At 40.5% G+C, this 23,016-nt stretch overlaps 1 protein-coding gene across 3 annotated transcripts in view; it reads left to right on the forward strand.

The window, feature by feature from the left end:
- The first annotated feature begins 7,643 nt into the window (after window positions 1-7,643).
- Window positions 7,644-23,016, forward strand: part of LRRC4C (leucine rich repeat containing 4C) — a 498,815-nt gene continuing 483,442 nt past the window's right edge. For 2 of the 3 annotated variants that reach the window (XM_035326557.1, XM_035326555.1), the window contains exon 1: window positions 7,644-9,182. The gene's annotated coding sequence lies outside the window, so the exon portion shown is untranslated. Of the gene's footprint in view, window positions 9,183-9,604; window positions 9,623-23,016 lie in introns of all 3 variants that reach the window. The other variant, XM_035326556.1, reaches the window with a different exon arrangement.

Raw genomic sequence — 23,016 nt, forward strand, 5'->3', positions numbered from 1 at the left:
CTGTGGTGGGATACTCTCTGTAAGGTGAATGGTTGCAGATTAACCTGTTAACAATCTGCTAGCACCAAATATAAGCCCATGCAATATATCTAGGTCTGAGCTGGTCATGGGAGCATTCCTTGGGCATTGGAGGATCTGGTCTCCTCTCAAAGGTAGGTGTCTAAAATGGAACAAATGAATAATGCTCTAAATTATTGACACTTCTTACATGTGAAGAGAATCTGAAAGGATGAGCTCCTATGTAGATGTGTAAAACTAAACTCAAAATAGAAAGGAATGCTGTCTTTGAGGATAAATGCTATTTCTTCTCTTACTAAGAAGGAAGATGCATCTGTACATATCTTAATGTTATTAAAATAACTGCTACTTAAACGTACTCAGAAATGCTGCACTAGTTTGGACTGTGTGTGTGCATGGAACTGCCTTAACTTCAAGTCCAAACTGATCTGCTTTTCTTTTTAGTATTATTATCTGTAGGCTTAAAATTTAGCATAAGAAAAGCTAATCTTTTCCTGTCTGTTGCCCATGGTGATATGTAGGTGTTAGTAAGAACAGTAAAGGAAATTCTTGTACAGTAAATGCTTCATTGCACGTGAGGGACTCTGGTGTAAGGACTGACAAAAAAAAAAAAAAAAAGTTTAATAGAAAATAAGTTGTCAAAGCCTGTAATAAAGGCATATCCATTTTTTTTTTCTTTTTTTTTGAGATGATAAAACTCAGCAGCGGATCTTTACAGCATTAACTTTTCCAGAGCTTAAAATATCTCAGATACAGTCTTCCATGATAAGTGATGGAGGCACTATTGCTCAGATGAGACTGTAAGCTGGTAAATGTACATTAGAGAGCAGTAACTGAGAAATGAACTTGGTGAGAGATGGACATAAATAGAACTCCAAATTTCATGAGGTAACTGCAAAGGTAACCATCTAATTATTTCCTCAAGCAAAACATGTAACTAGATTTTCTTCTTTAGATTTTCCCTGTTAATGTGACAACTTTCTTCTACATGAAGCGCACTAACCCTTAAAGTCTTGTGAGTGCAGTTGTGTACAAGGTTTAATTCATTTCTTTCTCAGATAGGTTTAGCTGCCTCCTTGTTTTTATGCTAAAGTAGGTTTCATATCTCTTAGGATATATTTGGATAGTATATTTCAACAACACTTTGATATGTGAAGGATCAGGTTTGCTATCACAGAGCTTGGACTGTAGGTAAAACTCAAAATGCCTCAGGTCTTTTTGTTCTTGTGAAACCTGTTTTTTTTTTTTTTTAATTGTTTATTCTTGTCTTGATTCTCTATCAAAGAAAGTGAACAGTAACTGGTCACGAGTGGGGTCCCTCAAGGCTCTATTTTAGGGCCAGTCCTCTTCAATGTTTTTATAAGTGATTTGGATGTAGGACTAGAAGGTGTTTTGAGCCAATTTGCCGATGACACCAAACTTGGAGGAGTTGAGGACTCGGATGAGGGTGGAAAGGCCCTGCAGAGAGATCCGGACAGACTGGAGAGCTGGGCGATCACCAACTGCATGAAGTTTAACAAAAGCAAGTGCCGGGTCCTGCACCTGGGACGCGGCAACCCTGGCTGTACATACAGACTGGGGGACGAGATGCTGGAGAGCAGCCCTGCAGAGAGGGATCTGGGGGTTGTGGTTGACAGCACGTTGAATATGAGCCAGCAGTGTGCCCTGGCAGCCAGGAGGGCAAACTGTATCCTGGGGTGCATCAAGCACGGCATTGCTAGTTAGTTTAGGGAAGGGATTGTCCTGCTCTACTCTGCACTGGTGTGGCCTCACCTCAAGTGCTGTGTGCAGCTCTGGGCACCACAGTACAAAAAGGACGTTAAACTGTTGGAGGGTGTCCAGAGGAGGGCGATGAAGATGGTGAAGGGCCTGGAGAGGAAGACACATGAGGAGTCGCTGAGGTCACTGGGTCTGTTCAGCCTAGAGAAGAGGAGGCTGAGGGGGGACCTCATTACGGTCTACAGCTTCCTCGCGAGGGGGAGTGGAGGGGTGGGTGACCTATTATTCTCCGTAAACACCGGTGGTAGGACCCGTGGGAACAGGGTGAAGCTGAGAAAGGGGAGGTCTAGGCTGGACATCAGGAAGGTGAGAGGGTGGTTGTGCACTGGAACAGGCTCCCCAGTGAAGTAATCACTGCACCAAGCCTGTCTGAATTTAAGAAGAGATTGGACTGTGCACTTAGTCACATGGTCTAAACTTTTGGGTAGACCTGTGAGGTGCGAGGAGTTGGACTTGATGATCCTTACGGGTCCCTTCCAACTCGGGATATTCTATGATTCTATGGTCAAAACAGGTGATTCCCCACTGTATTTAGTGTTGGTGTGGCCTCACCTTGGATGTTGTATGCAGTTCTGGGCTCCACAACATAAAAAGGATGTTAAGGTCCTTGAAAGCATCCAGAGGAAGGCAACAAAGCTGGTAGAAGGGCTGGAGGCATGTGCTATGAGGAGAGCATGGGGACGCTTGGGTGGTCTGGTCTGGAGCAGAGGAGGCTGTGAGCAACCTTGTTGCTCTCTGCAGCCTTCTGAGAGGGAGGCGCTGGCCTCTGCTTCCTGAGAACTGATGGCAGGACGCAAGGAACATCACAAAGCTGCACAAGGGGAGGTTCAAACTTGACGTTGGGAAAAATGTCTTTACCTTGAGTGTGGTCAGACGCTGGAACAGGCTACCTGGCGAGGTGATTGATGCCTAGTGCAGTTGGACGATGCCCTCAGTAGCAAGCCGTACTTTTTGGTTAGCCCAGAAGAGGACAGGCAGTTTAGACTTGACAATATTTGAAGGTCCTCTCCAACTGAACTGTTCTATAATATATATATTTTTGCATGCAAGCAAACCTTAATGAATGGTGTGTCTGCTTGGAACTTTGTAGATATTGTAAAACATGTTTCCAAAATATTCTACAGTCATGAATATAAGAAGACATTTTGACCTCTCTTGATCATCTTGGTAGTCAGCAGTGTTCAGAAAAAAACACAAAGGACACTGTTTTGTTAAAATAAAGCTAATTTTCTTGTCATTCTGATATTTATCTTCCTTTACCAGCACCTATGTGTCACTGGGTCTAGGTGGCTTGCTGAGTTCCTATGTACGCAAGTGAGACTTAAAAGGAAACCAGGAATTGGGGCTGGAAGGAAAACAGCAGTCTCTCAAGAGCTGGAATATTGATGAAACTATCCCACTCAGGTGATCTTAATTGCAGTCAGTAAAACCTGAGTCAGTGTAAATAATAAAACTCTGCTGATGGGCATTAGGGGTACAGAGAGGATAGCAATTGTTTCTGGAGAAATAAAGCATTTAGGACTCAAAATATTGTTTTGAGATGTATATTGTAGTCACAGCTTCCAATTTTTGTTTTACTAATTCTTTTTTACTGTAATGTATGTTAAGTTAAAGGTCATGAAGAGATTTATGACCAACTAAAAATCAAGTTAAAAATCTACTTGCTGCTTAGAAAAAGAAAGATCTGGGGGACAGAGATGTAACAGTGAAATGCCCTGATTTTTCTTGCAATCAATGTTTCTTCAGTATAGGCTAAATCAATCCAAGGTATTTAGCTTCAGTTTAGTAACAATCTTGTTAAACAGTGATGCGGTACTAAAGCTTGGATGTATACTTCAACAACCCAGCTGTTTTCAGTAAGTGCTCAATGGTGTGAGAGTAAAATCTAAACAAATGATTTGACTAACTTTGGTTTTAATGAGACATATCCCCTGCCCTTTCATTCTTGCAGCCCATATCCCCCGCCCCTTCATTCTTGCAGCCCCTCTACAGAGGGGAGGAGAAATGATGGTTGCCACAGAAAAATGCAAGCAACTGTAAGCGGAGGGTTCATATCAGCTCAAGCTGAGGGTCTGTGCATTGGAGTATTGTGCTCACAGCAGTGGCTGCATGCTGATGCCTGTGAAACAGGAAAGGCAGGGCAAACGCAGGCTATGTCCCTACCCTTGAAGAATTTCTCCTGTCTGTTGAGAAGAGGGGTCAAAAATGTAACTTATTTTGTTGGCAGGGAGCAGCTACGTACATCTACCATATAATTCATATATGTAGGATTTCTGAGTATGAAGACTGTTGTTCTGTGATGGTCTATATGCTTCTGAAGTAGCCTTTCTTTTTTAACACTTTGAAATAAGGCTTTAGACACCCACCCTTTTTTTCTTCCTTCCCCTAAAGGGAAGAATGTAGGGAAATACACAATTTTACCTTCTGATTTCCAGTAAAACTGGGGTTTCTGCCCAAGTTTGGTATAGGTGTTCTTAAATCTGTCTTCAAATAATAGCAGCCAAATAGCACAAAATCAAGGTAGCTGTGATTTTTATTTAGTGTGCCAGGATTAATCCGCAAGCCAGGTTTGAGGCACTGAATTATAGTAAATTTGTAAGAAGAAAAATCGAACCCTATAGGAAGTGTATCTCTAGAACTAAAAATATCTACAATGAAAATTGCTCAATTTGATCAAGAAGTTTTTTTTTTTTTTTTTTTTTTTAAAGTCCCACTTTATGATGTAGCTAACTGTATTTTAGGGTGATGAATGCCTAACTACTAATGCCTAGTGTGCTTCTCTACTCATACGAGCTTGCTTATGTTGCTCACTGGACTATGGCTGGGAGCTTAAGATATCAAGAACACAATGTGGTTGTTGTAGTTCTATGCTTCCTGGCATAGAGAGGTTTAGAAGGAGATTATTATTACTGTTGTGCTTATTGTAACAGGAATAGATAGACCCTGACCCTCTACTTTCTATAAAATGCTTAGCACAGTAGAAATGTTTCATTTGTCTTGAATATAAACGCTGCAAATTTTTTAGGAGGAGTTCTCCGGTATCTTTTTTTCTCCTCCAGATAATGCATTCTCTTGCTTCTCTGCTTTTTCCTCATGGCTTCATGTCTTTCACTATGTCTCCTGAAAACCTTTATGGTTTTGAGTAGGCTTTACAACTTCTGGGAGAACTGTTCACTGGAGAGTGGGTGTAGTGCTCCTAGTGCTGTGTGGTCCAGGTGTGGAGGTGCCTCAGTCACTGAGGCAGCAGGAGCTGGGCTTCCTTATGGAAGAGCTTCTGCTGCCCTCTGGGAGAAGCAGGAGAAGGCACCATTTACACCACATTTACACCACCTGTTGATGCTGGGCTTAAGTTAGGACTGCTGGGGAAAGGAGTGGCTGAGAAACTGGTGTGTTTGCTTCTGATGATTGCCATTAGGGTGTGTGGCTGGGTAGTGTTATCAGCTGGAAGTAGGAACCCCTTCCACTGTACCTGGTGACAAGCTTTGCCTGTCTGTGTGAACATGAATCATCTCTTTCTATGGTCTTGCTAATATCTTGGTTTGGAAACAGTAATGTTAAAAATGACTTTTCTTGATCAAGTCACTGAAAATTAAGAGGAAGAAATTGAGGTTGGGGTGACAAGTTTCATATAGATTTAGAGTTATCTAAATCAAAATGGGATAACAAAAGGTTTTGGTGGTGTTTAGCTTCAGTACTTTTTTATTATTTTGTACTATGTCAGTGCTTTCCTTGGTAAGGGCTTTGAGCAGTAAAATCATGTGATTAACTTATGCTGAATTACAGACAGTATTGGTATTGAGAGGTGTGAGACTGATGGGTCAGCAGGTACAGCTGAGCTAGGCTGGGGCCAGATGGAGAGGGAGCTGAAGACGTTTGGGCAGGGGGTGGTGTATTTGCTTGGTTGGTATTGTGCTTGTAAACTGTCTTTAAGCATCGTGTGGGTGTATAAACAAAGATGTCTGTAAAACTCCAGTAGTTTGGGGATTGATGAGCTGTTTTGTCCAAGTTGTTACATGTTCATAAAGAAATGAAAAAAACAACCAACACAACCAACCCTTGGAAATGCAAGGGATGTTTATTAATTTTGATTAACTTGGGAGTCATTAGCGGGTGGCGTAGTTGTAACACAGATGCAACTACAGATGAGGTAGGACAGAGGTCCTTGCCCCTACCTGTGAGATTATGGTGAGCAGCACTTGGAGGATACTGCTAACAGTAATGTACTCTCTGAATGGCACTTCATTTTTGTTTTTCCCCAGTTCCTTAACACATAATCTGCAGAATGAAAATTAGAATGCAAGTCAGTTTAATTCTGTCTGCTGTTGTTCAGATCCCAGAGATGGTAAACATGAGATGTGTTAACTGGCTGAATTATTTCTGTAATTTAAAAAAGAAAAAAAAAGGCACTCAGAAGACTGTGACTGCACCTGGAAAAAAACAACTTGAAGGAGGTGGGAAAGACTGCGGACAGGGAACTTTGGTCTAGACATGAGGTCTTCTCATAAGCTTGGTTGACTAGTTAGAACTGTAAGTGTTACATCACTGCTAAAGCTAATATTCTGAAAGTAGCCAAAGCATTTTTGCTGCTTTCTTAGAAGGCAGAAACTTAATGTGTTCTGGGTGATGCTTTCTCAAAACAAAGTATCAACGAGATACTGTAAGTCTGTGGCATGTCTGTGGCATTTTGGATACTGCAAGAGGTGGAAAAGGTATGTGACGTGTTCAAGTAAGTAGAGTAACTTCAATATGAAGGACAGGTGAATCTATTAGGGCTCCCCAGCATAAAGAATAAGCCCAGGCAGGGTATGAGGGAAGCCGATGAAGTTGTGAGTAGCATACCCAAGGAAGTTGCTCCTGTCTCTGACTTTGCAATTCCTCTTGGCATGGAAAATTGAGGGTCAGGCCAGTGTACTGGGGAAATAGCACAATCTGCCTCCTTTGATCACATGTTTCTCTGTGATGGTGACTAACAGAGACAAAATTTTGGCTAGGTGGGTCTTCAGTCAAAGCTCTTATCTGTTCACATTCCTATGTGGATAGGCTCAGTTACATTTGTGATGAATGAGAATACTGTTTTCTTGGCTTACGGAGTGCAAATAGAAAGACAAGGTGTCATGCAGGGTTGGGAATAGGAGGAGACTTGTGAAGGAGAGGAGAAAAACAGCTGCAGCAAAAATGAAGAAAAAAAAAATACAATTTACAGTGTCTCCTGTTAGTTCTGTGGGCTTCCAAATAAATAAATCATTTTAGATTTAAATTCTATTGCAGGTTAAGCCGAAACAATGCACAAAAGCCCAAGTGAGTACATGTGATTAGTGGAACAGGGCTGGTCTTCCATCTTCCGAAACAGTTCCCTACAATGCCCTATATTTCCCTTTCCAGATACCATGGAGATCCAGCCCTCTTTTTTTTTTTTTTAAGTTCACTGGCTGTCAAAACTGCAGTGTGTGCTTATCAGAAGGCTCTTATTTTGTGGTAACAGTGCCATATTAGATTGCAGTCCTCTATGCTAATGTAACAGTAATACTGGCATGGTTGGAATATCCAAGCTTTCTTGCCAGTTAGCCTATGCATGGGCTGCCTAAATTTACACCAATGCTTCCAACTTGGCTCGTTCAAAGAGTTTATTTCCTAGATATTGCTGTGGTAGCTCTTTTTGTGAAATGAAGCACCAAACTCATTTAATGTAGCTCATTGAATAGGGAGCTCTGTCAAGTATATTTGGTTACTCAGACCCCTGAACTGAGCTGCAAGTTGATAAAGAGTTATCGGTTCCACAGTAAGATATAACTTGCTATCGTTTAAAAAAAATATGCTTCTGAAGAATGTCTTATTTTTTCTTTTAGGTTCCTGAAGGAGTGGGAAAGTGTCATTTGCTGCAGAAAGCTGGGATTGTGGATACGCTGCATCCTGAACCTGCTGCAGAAGGTCCGGAGTACCTGCAAGAGAGCAAAGGCAATAGAACTGCATTTGTACTTCGTGGGAGTGAATTACAGCGAGGACTTCTACCTGCCGCAACGATACCCAGGTTAATGTACCGGTGCACACCAACTGCTTAGGAATACGTGGCTACTCTGTTCTGGGTGCTGGACTGAGAACACCAAACTCGTTTCATGAGTGAAAGCTTTCAGAACAGTTCTCAGTAAAGGAGAGAATTTCAAACACCTTCATAAATGCAGCGTTGGATGTTTGCCTCAGCCAACTTTCTAAATTTTCCTTTTCCTGCCAGAAATTTTCTTTTCTAAAAATATTTGACTTTGCTGTCTAATCTAGAGATGGATAATACAGTGCTGATTTTAAAAATCTGACTGGTACAGGATATAAGAATGACTTATAAAACAATGCCTGAGTCACTTTGGAACACATTTTATAACCAAATGCTCTGTTCAGGGCATGGTGTGGTTTCTGCACAATCCCCTGCTTCCCCCCAGTAACCATTACTGCCCTCCTAATCTGCTAGAGCATTTAGTACCCTCCTCTTATCCTAAGAAAAATACAATTGCTGGCTCTGATATTCATTAAGTGATAATCCAGATTAATTCAGACTTCTATGTAGAAACAAGTCCCATTTCAGCCACAAAGAAATACACATTGCCCCACAGAAAATGCATGTGCGCACACATGCACATATACACGCTCAGGCAGTATGTAGAATGCCTTAAAGAAACTGTAGCTAACCACCTTATTAGTATTCCTCCCTCCTCTGTGTTTCACTTGCAGCAACAGAGGGCTGAGCAAAATGCAGTAGAACAGGGACAGAGACAGAGCTGGCAATCATCTCAGTGCAGGCTGCTGAATGTAGGGGGTGGGGGGGATGCAGCAAAGCAAGATTAATAACCTTGCCATAATCCTGTGCACCCTGGAAGGAGATACCTCTGGTGACTGAGCTGTTCTTGTCTTGATTAATTGGACTGAGCGAATGAGTGGCTGGCAATCCACCTGGTTTGGAGGCGACCCCCTGGTTTTGCTGCTCTCTGAATCCTCTACCCATCTGGGAAGGTAACAGTGAGACGTACCATCTGCAGCACACACAGCAGCTATTGGAGGCTACTACTGACAGTTTGCACTACAGTTTTTTGGTGAGCAAGAAGCCAGGTATATTGTACGGTAGGATATTTCTGTGCTCAAGCTACTGAATTTTTGCAATCTGGTCCTTCAGCAACCCCCCACGCGCCCTCTTCCAATTGCCTTTGAGTTCTGGGCTTACTTTTGGCATAGTCTCCTGGACACATTTTGCTGGGGATGGAAGAGCAGTAAATGGAACCTCTGAAAACTAATTGTTTTGCTTCTGTGTGACTCAAGAGAGAGAAAAGCAAGATGAATCAAGTGCAGCTAGAGGAATTTACATTTCTTTTGGAGAAGTTTGCAGAGGGACCATAAAAAAGGTAAGTCCAGGGGTTTGTCTACCCCTTCTGTCTCCTAGCCTGATTGTGCTTGTTTGTTTGGGCTTGAAAAAAAGATGAAACATGAGTAGCAGGTGGCATGGAGTGTGGTGTTTGTAAATTCTGTGCTTATGATTTGTATCCTCTTTTTGTTTTCTTATCCTTTTTCCTGCTGTTTGCACAGCAAAAATGCTTGCAGAATCATGATAATAGTGCTGGAAAACATTACTTGAATAGCACTAGAAAGCTCCTTTCATTTCAAAGGTATTCAAATTTATTGGGAGGTTTTTTGTTATCATCAAACCAGCTTAAAATATTTGGAAAGGATCTAGAATATGTAAGAAATAAAGCTCATGTAATGTGGTCAGTAAAAGTCTCCATATTTCCATAAATCTTGTCTAGCTTTTTCTCTGCGTTTCAGTCAGCTCTGGAATGATGAATATGTAAGTAAAATGCTGCTTCTGCTGCTGGTAGTGGAATTAGAAGGTAGCAGAATGGAAACAGGATTTGTGCATCACTTTCTTAAGTGAAGTTCAGTTGTTTGTTTCTCATTAACCTTTTGAATGCTTCTTTTTCCCCTCTTTTTTTTTTAATGGCTATAGAATTTATGAAATATGTAGAGCTAAACAATAACTCATTCTGGAACAGAGTGCCAATCATAAATGAGTTTTTTGCGGAGCCCTTAATTTGGGGGATGGAAGTGCCTAGCAGGCATTAAGGCAGCCAGAGTAAATGTCTCACCCAGCAGGGTTCATGGCTCTCCAATATTTCTTGATCTTTCATTCATATGGCTGTGATGCTACTCAATGTTTAAACCTGGCTCTTCTCCCCTGACTCCCCAGCATACTGTTTCGGTGGGTACAGTATGACTGTTGCAGCCTTTTTTCCTGTCTTTTCATTATTTAATAGGAATAAAATAGCATTGCATTACAATAGAATCAGAGCTCTTGTAGTTGAGCTTTTTTTATTGCTGCACTGATAGTACTTAGCATTCCCAAGGAGGTGAGAAAACCATCTGTAAATACATTTCAAAGATGCTTGGTTCTCCAAATGGAATTGTTAGGCACTGACTCCTTCTCAATTATATGAATATGAATGACTAATATTGAAGGATATGGTATCTATTTGAAAGACTGCTGCATAGCTGATTACTTTGTGTAAAAATACATGGATTAAAATAGTTCTACTAAATCGGATGCTAGAGGGGCTTATATGTATACATGTGTAATGTATGTAAAGAAAAAGGGAATTACGTAAGATTTGTACAAGGACACATCAAGTAGGATGAACCTTTAATCCATTTGGTACAAAAAAAAAAAGTGTAATGAGCCTTCTTGTAATAGATCCTGTGTTGCAAGGCTAAAAACTTAATGAAAAGGCTCTGCTTCAGAGTAATCAAATCACTTTACATTATTGCATCCTGTCAGTCAGTCGCTCTGCTTCCCATCAGTTTTGCATAATAGCTTTTAAGAGGGATTAAGGAAGAAAGAAAAACTGGTTATAGGTGTGTTTCCCCTCATTTTCTGGAAGTGGTGTTCTGTATTGCACGTGTTTTTACTGTATGATTATGACAAAGAAATCTCTTCCTGAGCAGCATGCAGTTTGCCATAGTTTTCCCTCATTGTACTTTCTTCAAGCCCCATCACATGTAGCACATGCATCTATTGTACTGGGTAGTGAGCTATTTTTTAATGATGGGGAACAGTCTCTATGTGCTGATTTTTTTTCATTTTTTATTTTTTTTGGGGGGAAGCTCTTCAGAGCCTTGCCCCATTTTTAGAGTTCAAGTATAAGGCAGGGTGTCAAACCAGAGACATCGGATGAAGCAGGAGGGAAATGAAATGAAACAACTTTTATATTATGGGGGAGAAGACAACACGTTTGCTCCACTAGTAGTTCTGTGTGTTCTGGTGTGTTGGATGTGATTTAGTAGTGTTGTATGCCCTAAGCTAAGTGGGAAAGGTAGTCATCTGTATGCTGGAACAGAAAGGATGTCACTGCTCGCTTGATATGGTGTCCAGATGTCATTTTCTTCTATCTCTTTGATCATCAAGGCTTACAGAAGTGGGACTAGTGTGGATTTTTGTAGGTATAGTATTTAGTATCTGCTTATACTGCAGACTAATGCAAATGGTTTTTATTGTACATATTAACGTATCCACCCAAGAGGAAACCTAGTGCTTCTTCCCCCTTATAACATCTTATATCACGTGATTAATTCTGGTTTCTAATACTATTTATAATCTTATGGCAGTAATGGGAATGGATAATAGTCTTGCCAGATTTTTGTGTGTAAGCAGGCTTTAGCAGCAGTTGGACTCTTTTAAAAAAAAATGTGCAGTTAAAAAGAACAGTGGAAAGTCAAGTGTTTCACTTCAGCGTTTCATCTTGGTGACCCTTCCATTTTAATCCTGTGTCATAGCGTAATTCCCCAGACGCCTTCACTCTTGCCTAGCGTTGAGGATGTATTCTTCTGTGTATGGCTCGGGTGCTTGTGTGAGCTCACTCCGCTTTGTATTGTGTATTCCAGCAACTTGCTGAAATACAAAGGGAAGGCCTGCAGAGCTGTTGTGATGAGCAGGAATGTAGGTACAGAGACTCTTGAGCTTCATTATCTAAGTATTGTTTTAAGGATAAGTAGAAGATGAAAAAAACTGAAATTTCTTTTTTGTTTAGTTCCAGTTAGTTGAGCAGCTTCCTTTTCTCATTGCTAAAGTCAGCCAACCAGGCACGAAGCTTCTCCAGCACATGCTTCTGTGTTTCTGAGACCCAGGGTACTTTACACATGAATTCCTTCCTCCTTCTGAAACAAGCTGGGCTGACAATTGGTAAGTCAGTCCAGGAGCTCTGCAGCAGCGTGCAGCAGGAGGAGGATGGGAGAGAGGAGATGTGACAGCATTCCCAGAACTAGAAGCAAAAGCACAATCTCTGTGGGATGGCAGAACACGTCGTTTTGATTGCTGACTCATCGTGTTGGTCTGCAATATTACCTTACACTAATGTGATGATACTGGGCCTGCCTTTGAAATAAAGAACCAGAAAGGAGTAGTCTGTCAGTAAACAGACACTACTTATGAATTTGTACTTCTCTAATTGCAAGTGGTGTAATCAACAGGAAATTCCCTTGAGTAGTGTTCTTAAATCTCGTACATCAAGAGAACTGATAGTAAGTAAATTTTACTGCTATTAGCTACTTAAGAAAATATGAAGCTACAAGTAATAACCTTTCAATTGACAAGCTAGTTGACTGCAGCCAAGCTGCTGTTTTTCCACACCGTCCTCCTTCCTGTTCATTTTCATTCTTAACCTTATCCTTTGACACTGAATGAAAGAGGCTCAGAACACAAAAGCCAGTTCCTGGTCTGGCAAACATTATGTTGAATAAATTCAAATCTTAATCAGCAGATTAAAACCAACTAGGTCCCTATTTCCAATATTCCTGCATGGAAATGTGAAAATTGTTTGGGAAATTCCTTAAATTCTTAGTTTTTCGAAAAGACAGTTACTCAGATTGTTTAGGGAAGATAGTCTTTGTGGTGTTATCTGGACTTCCATAGACTGAGATAGCCAGGAAGGCATCTCTTTAGTACAATGAGTTCCTAATGGTTTTATGAAACAAATCCAAAAGATTGTGTTTGGGGTGGGGTGTGTTTGTGCGTGACTTGGTGTAGCAGTGCTCAGAAACAAGGAGAGCATGGCACACCTACCCAGGTGTCTGCTTCTAGAGGCTTTTGTTGTTCAGGCTCGTGCTTTGCAGAAATGCTGAGGTGTAGGAGCTCTTGCTGATCAACTTATGGGGATTACGTATGGCAGAATACTGCTGATGGTGGAGGTGAGTGGTGGGCTGAAATTCCTTCAGGAACTGCGGGCTTCCTTAGAACATATACTGAGCAGGCAGAAATGTAGCAAGGGATCTTGGTCTCTTGCCAGTGTGTATTGAGGAATTTTTTTTCGTACGGACAACAATTATTTTCTAATTTGCTGAATATTCTCAACTAGTCATCAATTCTGTTTGTGCATTGCAAAGGCTTTTAGAGACATCAGTATAAAACAAAAACATGCAGTTCTGAGTGCATGAGTCCTAGTTTAAGCAAGTACAAAGGGCTTCAGTTGCTGTATTTTTGTCGTAACTTTGAGCTTGTATCCTGTGGCAAGGAGGTTTTCTATTAGACCTGTTAGTTTTCTACCTCTTTGACAATTTAAGATGTTGTTTTTGTAGGTTAAATTTATGTCAAGTGCTCATCAAGTCCAGCAGTAATTAGAGGCTGTCTGGTCCAGTCCTGTTACTTGTCATGTTTATAAGAATAAAAACAGGGTTATATCTGTCTTAGTTTATCTCCTCTGAAATACCTGAATTAGTATGAGGTAAAAGATGTGTAAGTGAGTTGGAAGGGGAATAAATTGGGATGGGGGGGGGGGGAACAGATGGAACTGTACACAGTACTCCAGGTGTGGCCTCACCCTTGCTGAGTAGAAGAGTCACCTCTCTTGCTCTGCTGGTGATGCTTTGTTTCATGAAGCTTTGTTAGTGGCAAAGCACCCAGTTGACTCGATCAAGTTGGTGTCCACCAGGCCTCCTAGGTCCTTTCCTGCGAAGTGGTTTTGCAGCTGGGTGTCCCCCAGTGTGTACTGATGCCTGGAGTTGTTCTTCACCAAGTGCAGGACTTTTAGCTTTCCTTGTTGAACTTTGAGGTTCTTGTCTGACAGCCTGTCAAGGTCCTGCTGGATGCCAGCAATGGCTTTTTGGTAAACTAGCTACACCCCCTAGTTTTGTGTAATCTCTGAATTTACTGAGGGTGCACTCTACTCCATCATCTAGGCTGTTAATGAAGAGGTTGAACAGGGCTAGCGCCAGGATCGACCCATGGAGTATTCTGCTTGCTCCTGGCCTCCAACTAGACTTTGCATCCTCTGGGTTTATCCATTCAGCCAATTCTTGATTTACCTCCCTATCTGCTCATCCAGACCATGCTTCCTCAGCTTCTCTGTGAGGATCTTACAGGGGGCAGTGTCAAAGGCCTTACTGAAGTCCTGGAAGACAAAAGCTACTGTTCTCCCCTCATCTATCAGGCTGGCCTTTTCATTATAGAAGCTTATCAGATCAGTCAAGTATATTTTCCCCATGGTGAATCCATGCTGACTACTCCTGTTGACTTTCTTCTCCTTCATGTGCCTGGAAATGGTCTCCCATTTCCATTAGCAGAGGGGTCTGCGTTTTCACTGGTCTTCCTGTTGTCACTGACGTACTTGTAGAAGCCCTTCTCGTTACCCTTAACATCTCTGGCCAGATTCAGTTCTATTTGGGCTTTAAAATTGAGCTATTTTCTAGTTGCAGAAGAAAAATATATTGATGCAACATGGGACAATCAAGCAGTAGGGACATTTTCAGTGTAATTTTGTTTTTCATTTTCTAATTTGTCCACCAGTGTACTATCTATCTTGTCTTTTCAGCTGTCCCGGAAATAAATTGGCAAATGAGAGAGAAAAGTAACACTTCCATGCTATGTACATGGTGGATCGCCACGTAAACAAGTATGGCATCATTTTGATATTGTTAGGTAAAGCCAAAGATACTACCGGTTTGCCTATGTAATGTGATTTACTCTCCCTTGCCTTGCTGTTCACTGTTCAAGTACTCTTGACAACATCATGCAGTTTATAGTTAAGGGGACAAAGAAGGTGAATGTGCTGAGATCAGCCCCTTCTGCAGAGACTCTCATACTGAGGCTGCATTTGCTTCAACCTATTTTTACTTCTAGACTTTTTTCTGGAGCTACTCACTATAGTAACTGTGCATTTCATGTAAACCAGTAAATTCTCAGTAAACCCTGACTGAGTTAGTCCAGGAAGAAAATGAGGCGCTGAGAAATGAAATGGTCTACCTGAGACTTTCTTTCTTAACCAAACCTGGAAGAGTAACCAGCTTCTGGAAAGCAAAAGATTCGATAGCAAAAGCTGGATAGTAAAGAGTGGAACAGGTAGAGTCACAGTAGGAAGGGAAAATTATGAAGAGATTACCCTGAAGATAAAAGTAGAATTATAATGTTGCAAGGGTACAAGTGAGGAATGCAATGAAGAAAATTTTGCTTTTGCATGTGGTGAAAGTGTGTTTCAGCAGTTTGGGTGGGAAAGACTGGGTTGCAGAATGACTATGGTCAAATTTTGCTCCTTTTAAACATCTCACACCTACGCTTCAGAAATACTACTTGGGTCCCAAGTCTGTGTTTCTGCTTTGAACGAGGTAGGTAAAGCAAAGCTTGTAACATGCGTGGCATTATCGGAACTCTACAAGGGATTTATATCTTGAAAAAAGCTTAAAGAGTTGAGCCTTGAACTTTAGTATAGGAAATCCAACATAGAGGTCCTTAAGCAAGTGAATGTATATTGAGTAAGAATAAATATGGAGAAAGAATATATAATATAGTTCCTGGAAATACTGCCAGGTTTGTAAACATTCAAGTCATGTTCTTTATCTGCTAAACTGTGCAGTCATTCCTCTCAGGTGGAAGTGCAGTCTCATGCTGAAAACAAATGAGATGCAATACAGAGTTTAGACCATGTCTGGGAGAAGGGAACATGTGAACTAGAGAGGGATGTGGGTGCAAGAAAAGAAGCAGCTTCATGAAGTCAGCAGCGACATGGGCATGCACAAAACCTGAGTTGAGATGGGGTTATTGGGACAGCTATGGGAGCCAGCAATTGGTTCACAATAGTTAAGATTTGAATCAGCTGAACTCAGGAAGATGCTGAGGCATTCAGAGGAGGTAACTTAATAAGTATGCAAAAGCCTAGGTATCCAGAGATAACATTTAAATTAAATGATGGTTACACTGAAAATTTATATCATAAAGAAGGTAATAAGTAATCTAACCTATTGGGTAGGTATTTTAATTTGTTTCTGGAAAATCAAATATTAAGACTTTAATAATTCATGAAGTATTCCTTAGAATATTTGAGACTCTAATTTTTTGTGTTTCAGAAATACCCACATGATTCATTGAATAACTTAGTTCTGTAAGCTTTGAAGATTCTGACGAAAATTCATGAATGGCTCTACCAGCTCTAGAATATGCAAATAATTTGGATGAACTGGATTGATGTAACCTGGTTGTCAGGCAGTAAATTCTGTGCGTTCTTTCTCCACTTCAAGTTTCATATGAGCCTGAGCCATGTGTTTTTTGACTCTGAAACACCAGTGGATGCTTTTAGCCGAATGGACTGTGTGTAGCAGAGCTACTCAGAGGCACCTCTTGTTTTTCTGCGACCTGCAGCGAGTGTCTGTATTGCTTACTAGAAAACAAAGTGGCCTCAGGGGAGCAGGGATTGCCCTAGTCCTTCTTGGCACTGTACTGCCATGGAATTTAGCTGGGTAATAAGGCAGACTTTTTAGCTTTTTTTCTTTCTCCTTTGTCATTGATATTCAGGGCTTGGTAGAATAACCTGATGCCCTCGTTATACAGGAGTCACAGCCCTTCAGACCACAAAAGATCCGTTCAAACTGGGATTCCCTTGACAATCAGCTTTGCAGTTTAAGCAGCTTTATACAATACTGAAAACAGTGACAGTTGAGAGAGGTAACTAGAAGACTTCTTATATTATAAATACTTGGCTTGGGAATGTGTGCTTAAGGGTCTTAAGCTGCCTAAAAGAGTCTCTTAATCTGTTTTAATTCTTCTTATATTATTTCTCTTTCTGAAGTAGGCGGAGATGCAAGATCTTTCTTTTCATTTAGATGAATGGGGAAGTTCCACACCTGCCTCCAGGGCTATCGGACTCAGTTTTGTAGTATGTGGTTTGGGGATACCACTTTGTAATATATGAACCATCAGAAGTCGGAGGTTACTGCCTTATGTTTGTCATATTTTTACAGACATGGGTCTCTGCATTTCTACTTACATCTGAACTTTGTTTCCTGTCAAGGACAGTATTCACCACCAGGCAAGTGTTGCTAATTCTCATGTTTTCCTGTGTGGGTGGTATTAGATTAGACATTTAGTAACAGAGGGTAGAATTTTCTTGATCCTGTGGGTGCCTTCTTGTGAAGACTTGTGTGATACTCTCCAAGAGTAGTAGAGTTAAGTCTGTCTTTGAGCCTATAATATATGAGCTGTGTGTTCTACTAGATCCTGATGGTATGCAGAGAGACAGGAAGCTCAATAAGGGGACTGTCCAAAATACTTCTTAAAACTGGAAAGTGCATAAATATTTTGCTGTGACTCACAGGAGTTTCAATGATTTCTCCATCTGGAATTTAAGTGGAGATTTTGGGACGTGGGTATAGCAGTGGAGAAGCCAAACTTATTTCGTCTTTAATCTGGCTGGAAGATAGACCTGTCTTCTTGTCTGTGGCTGGAGATGAGCCAGTTTGAATGAGCTAGTACTTCTGGTGTGGTCATCAGGAATTATGCTTCTCTCCTCTCCCTGACATTTATCTTTATGCGATCAGGTATGAGGAGGAAAACCTCGGGAGAAAAATGTTACAGTTATAATAATGGCTTTGAGGATCCAAAGGAAGTAGAATTGGATAAGGCTACTACTTTGACATTCATAAACGTTTCACTTGCTAGTGGGAATGAGCAGTGTGTTAACACTGAGGAGGAGGAAGTGCATTTTGGAAAGCTGTGATATTTCTAAATCTATGAATACTTGAGGAAATAACGTCTATCTCTAGAAAAGTATCGTAAGTAACTTCCAAAGAGTATTTAGTCCACACTAAGAATCTACTGTACAACAAGAATGTTGCTTTTATCAGAAACGATGCCTGAGCATGGAACACTTAAAATTCTTCTTTCACTTTTGAGTATTGCTGACAGTCCTTTTTCCAATTTGTTTAATTGTAGTTGTTCACTTTCATGTTCTTATCTAGATCTTCAGGCAATGTAAATGGGTAGGTAGTTCAAATAAAGATGTCAATTTGAGCAGTTGTCCTGCAGTTGTACTACAAAATACTGTCTGCCTAATTTTTTTAAATGTAGGTGTGGTTGTGCAATCACTTCAGGCTTAGGCATGTTTAATTATTTAAGCCTAGTGATAAGCAGTACAAGAAGCACAGGAGAAAAGGTCATTGGAGGAAGAAGTGTGCATCTTCCTCAAAAGGCTCTAGTGTTATTTTTGATTTTAGTGGCACAAGAAAACATTAAGAATTTAAGGTTACACAGGCTTTATATCACTGTTAGTAATGGGACTGCAAGTTGCCCTTTGTTACTGTAATACTTCTTTTGAATTTTTAATATTACAAAGGAAAGGAAATGCTTTAATTGCTTCAGTTTCTAAAAACAAATATGCCTCAAGTTTTTAGGGAAACTGTCTTTAGTAGTACCTACTAAAAAACTAATACAGTTGGTAAAAGCAAAGAGCTGCAATAAATACACTTCAGGCAAGAAGAGGAATACTGTAAAATTACGTTTTATTTCTTTCTAATGTCAAGTCTTAAGGTCCCCTACTTGAGCTCATGTCTTCCACTTTGTCTGTACTTCCCTAGGATCTCGGTTTTATTATTTATTGCTAGAGGTTAATATTGAGAGGGAGTCAACATATAGGGGATGTATGAACCTAAACTTTTTTGCCCTTACTTTTGCCCCAGAATGAAAGTCTTTGAATTGCATTGTTTATTCTTTCTACCATACTTACAAATATTACTTATCCCCCAATAGGATAGGCAATATGCACTGCCTTCAATTCTAGGATGGCATTTTGGCTGTTCTGGGGGGAACAGGCTCACCTTCTGTAACTGTTGCTGTTATAAAAGCTAAAGCATCTGTGGTTAGAAGTAGGTTCTTATATTTGATCTACTGTAATGATATGCAGATGCTCTGTGATTAGTCTTGCTTTTGCTTTCTCTGACCTGTCTTTCTGTAGGGTAAAGAATGTATAGATTTATATACTGTATAAACTACTAAAGCTGTTATTAAACTATTACATTAAGCTGGAATATTGCTCCCTCAGTGCATGGCTACTACCCTTCAGGATAAATGACAAGCTTTCCTGCCACCACCTTGTGTACTCCTGGCACTTGTGCTGTTTCTGATTAACTTACTTTCTCTGTATTACAGTAACAAATATCTTTAATGACATTTCCTTACATATATTCAACGCCCTGAGTTTCATAAAATGAAGAAATGTTTTTATTTGCTTGGGCTTTTGGTCTCTACTTGCAGGCACTCTGCAAGCAGTAATCATGTTTTTGAATTTATTGTTGAATTCAGTTGTTTCATGATACAAAGCAATACTTCCCTTCTGAGATTGTACTGTTTAAATCTGCAGCATTGGAACAAAATTGGATGCACAGTCAATGCAATGCAGTAAGGGTCAAGGCTGTTGTTCAGGTATATGATCTTCTGAGACCTGTGACCTTAAGTCACAATTGTTCTATTAAGTTGCTCCTCTGCAGGCAGGAGTGAGGATCAGAACAGTGACATTGCCTTGCTGCTGCCTGCAGTGGCCAAATGGATTTAAGATTATACTGTGTTACTGCAGAACAGAGATAAGAGGAGAATTGGATCATGTTTGAGACACCTGTAGCCTAACTACTTGCAGTGATACCCATCTAGAACTGTGACTGCCTTCTGTGTTAGATGAGAAGATAAAAGTGGGGTCCCAAAGTCAAGATGGTGGGGGAACCTTTGTGTCCTTTTAGGTTACAAGGATCAAGACCATTAGCAAGGTTAGGTCTGGTTTTGTTTCTTAATGCTGTCATTGTAAACTCATTGTTTTTCTTTCGCTTATGTGCTTGCTTGCATTGCACTGGTTAAGGTATAAAGGCCAGGTTGGATGGGGCTTTGAGCAGCCTGCTCTAGGGGGAGGTGTCCATGCCCGTGGCAGGTTGGGTGGAACTAGGTAATCTTTAAGGTCCCTTCCAACCCAAAGTGTTCTGTGATTCTGTGAAGGTGGAGATTAAATACACGAGTAAGTTCTGACTCATTATCCTCTGCACTGGATAGTCTGAGCATGATTTGAGAATCATTAAGCAAGAGCTGACTCACTAAATCAGCCATGAAGTGTGGACTTGGTGTATCGGAGGTCATGTCTTACTTCCCAGTGTTTTGCATGGCCTGTGGTCCCTGGTGGGTGTGAAGCTCCAACCATGGTTGGTACTGGAGCTTATAGTAATACATCATGTTACAAATCATGCCCTGGAATCACAGGGTTGATTTTGTTTCCCTTGAGGGCAGGAAACAACCAAAACAGAAGTGTGGGATCAGTTTGAATAATAAAGATAACTGTTATAAACCCCAAGCAGGCGTCATGTGTCTTGAATTGCTCTGTAGTTACGTGGTGAAGCCTGAGGGCTGACACTGCTCTGAGGACACTGACAGGTGAAACTCAGAACAGTTGGAGATTGCATCAGCATTAGGGTTTGGAGACCCTACAGCAATCCAGCTGGCCAGTTCCTGCAAAGGATATATTTGTAATGTTTGATGGCGAAATGACCCTCGTGGCAAGAGTTTTAAAGCAAATAAGGTTGCAGTGCATGAATCTACAGTTTGAATTTAGAGGAAACTCTGCCCCCTGAAGACAATCCCTACGGCATTTAATGGATACGAAAATTATGGGCTTCCATGGAAGAGTGATAGGATGACGTGATGATTGCTTGTGAATTTATGGAGTATCATAGAACAATTAATATAGCACTCCCCTGTAGGACTTGCTGAATCATCCTAAAGCACTTATTGTTTGGGATGTAATTTTTTACTCAATTTTGTATGAAGGCCCCAAAGTAGAAAACTAATTTAAAAATATTTTTTTCTTTTGATATGTATTCCTTAAAGAGCAAGTATACACTTGGGATTTTATCTACAGAATTGATGCACAGAAGAACAGTACAACTTCTCACCCAGTAACTTCTGTTGTTGTTAGGAAAAAATAGATTTAGAATGGTAAATAAACTTGTTGGTAGCGTTAAAGAAGTAATGTTGTGTCAATGTTGGGTACGAGGAATATCACAGTGACGTATTCAGGAGGGGTTGTTTCCAAGTGTGTGAAACGGGGATGGAAGGTTCAGAAAGATGACTTTGACTTTCTGTTTTTTGGGAATTAATGCATTGAGCACTTAAAATTTTAATGAGATGGGAGCTGAGGAAAGTTTTTGAATTTTCAATTCTTAGATGTGAGGCAAAACTGAAAGAACATGTGCATTCATGTGTGTGTATTCTTTATAAAGTTTTAACAAAGAGTTTTTTTTTTTCCTAATTGAGTAAGGCAAAGAAGCTGTGAATCCTTCAGGATAACCCTATTATCTTCTGTATATATCCAATTGGTTTAAATAATGTTTTTCATAACAATTTTGTCTCGTTATGATTTTTCTGGCACTTTGAGAACCAGGTTTGCATACTTAGGGCCAGCTTGCTTTATGAAATAACCTGAGGTAAATTAATGCTTTGATCTAAAATATTCATAAATACTAACACTGCTGTTGCTGCTAATTGTTCTCTAGCAGTGTACAATGCTAACTTGTCCAGATTTTGGTCAGGAAATAGCAGAATCTATAGAACTGAATCCCTATTTTGATGTCTATGGCTAGAAAATGTGTGCACATGTATTTCTTCGAAAGGCTCAAGTGTTCTTTCACATTGACTCACTTTTACTACAACAGAAGCAAATTTTTGCTTGAAACATTAAAAATTCGTGTACATCTGAGGTGAGCAATGATCAGAATTGTTGGATGACCTTTTTTATTTTTCCTACAGTCTATTGAAGGAAGGTCATGCCTCAACTGCGGAGTTGGTACCAATGTTCTTTCTTTCCGCCCAGCCTCCCACCCTTTTGTGCCCACAAATTAGCCATAAGCTCTGCTTACCAAGGTCCTTTGCATCTTCACCCCTATGAGCAGATCTGAGTGGTGATTCCTCTGGGCAGTCTTTTTCAAAGATTGTATCTGGAGGCAAGCATTAAGACACCCTTTCAAAGAGCCCTATCTCTACTTGAAATCTTTCATTCTTTCCCATTTGCTGTCTTTTCTGGACTCCTTACTGACTTTTTATCCTGATTGAAAGTAGATGGCTTAAAAATCAATTTTTGTGTTCTCGGTGACCTGATACTCCTTTATGCATTGCTCTTAAACATCAATCCTAATTCCAGTTTATCCTGGTGCAGCATAAGCCTTGGGAACCCTGAATCACCAGCGGGGAGGGCTCGAAGCGCTGGCTCAGCGGAGTTTCTCTTGCCTAACCCCAGCCTCAAGCCAGGTGAGGTGGGGAGGAAGCCCCCACGTGCTGGTTGCTGCTGTGGGACCGTGCTCCCTGTATCTCAGGGTGATCCCACTGCGGGGCCCATTGTGGTTCTGAAGGATGGCCTCCTGCTGTGGAACTGCTTACCTCATTAAAACGATTCCCCTAAGCAAGCATGAGGTACTTGATCTAATAACTAATTATTTCATTAGCTGTGTGAATTGACGTGACTATATGCTTACAGGCAAGTACATCAATCCAATAAAAATCAGGTAAAATGTGTTCATTACCTCTTCCTTCCTTTTTCTTATAACAGCTTCTCTAGTGCAATTGTTTAATTACTTTTTTTAAACTGAAAAGTGTTTTTTTTTTTTTTTAAAGGCCCTAAAATTGAGGGCATTACACACTCTGTTCAGAAGAGACACTGATGGAAGTAACTTGACTTCAGTGAAATCAGTTCCCTTTATAGGGAAGGAATTGAACAGAACAAAAATCTAAGCTTATTTCAGACAGTGGACAGCCATAAATAAATAAATAAAGCCTTAATCTGTAGAGAAAATGGCAGGAAACTTTGTAATAATGGTTTGTTCTCTCTGGGCAGACTTACAAAAAGCCATCTCTGCTCCTATCTGTATGAGAGATGCAAAGGTTCTCTTGGTTCCATGTAGGAA

This window comes from Oxyura jamaicensis, chromosome 5 (assembly GCF_011077185.1).
Source record: "Oxyura jamaicensis isolate SHBP4307 breed ruddy duck chromosome 5, BPBGC_Ojam_1.0, whole genome shotgun sequence".
Lineage (NCBI taxonomy): Eukaryota > Metazoa > Chordata > Aves > Anseriformes > Anatidae > Oxyura > Oxyura jamaicensis.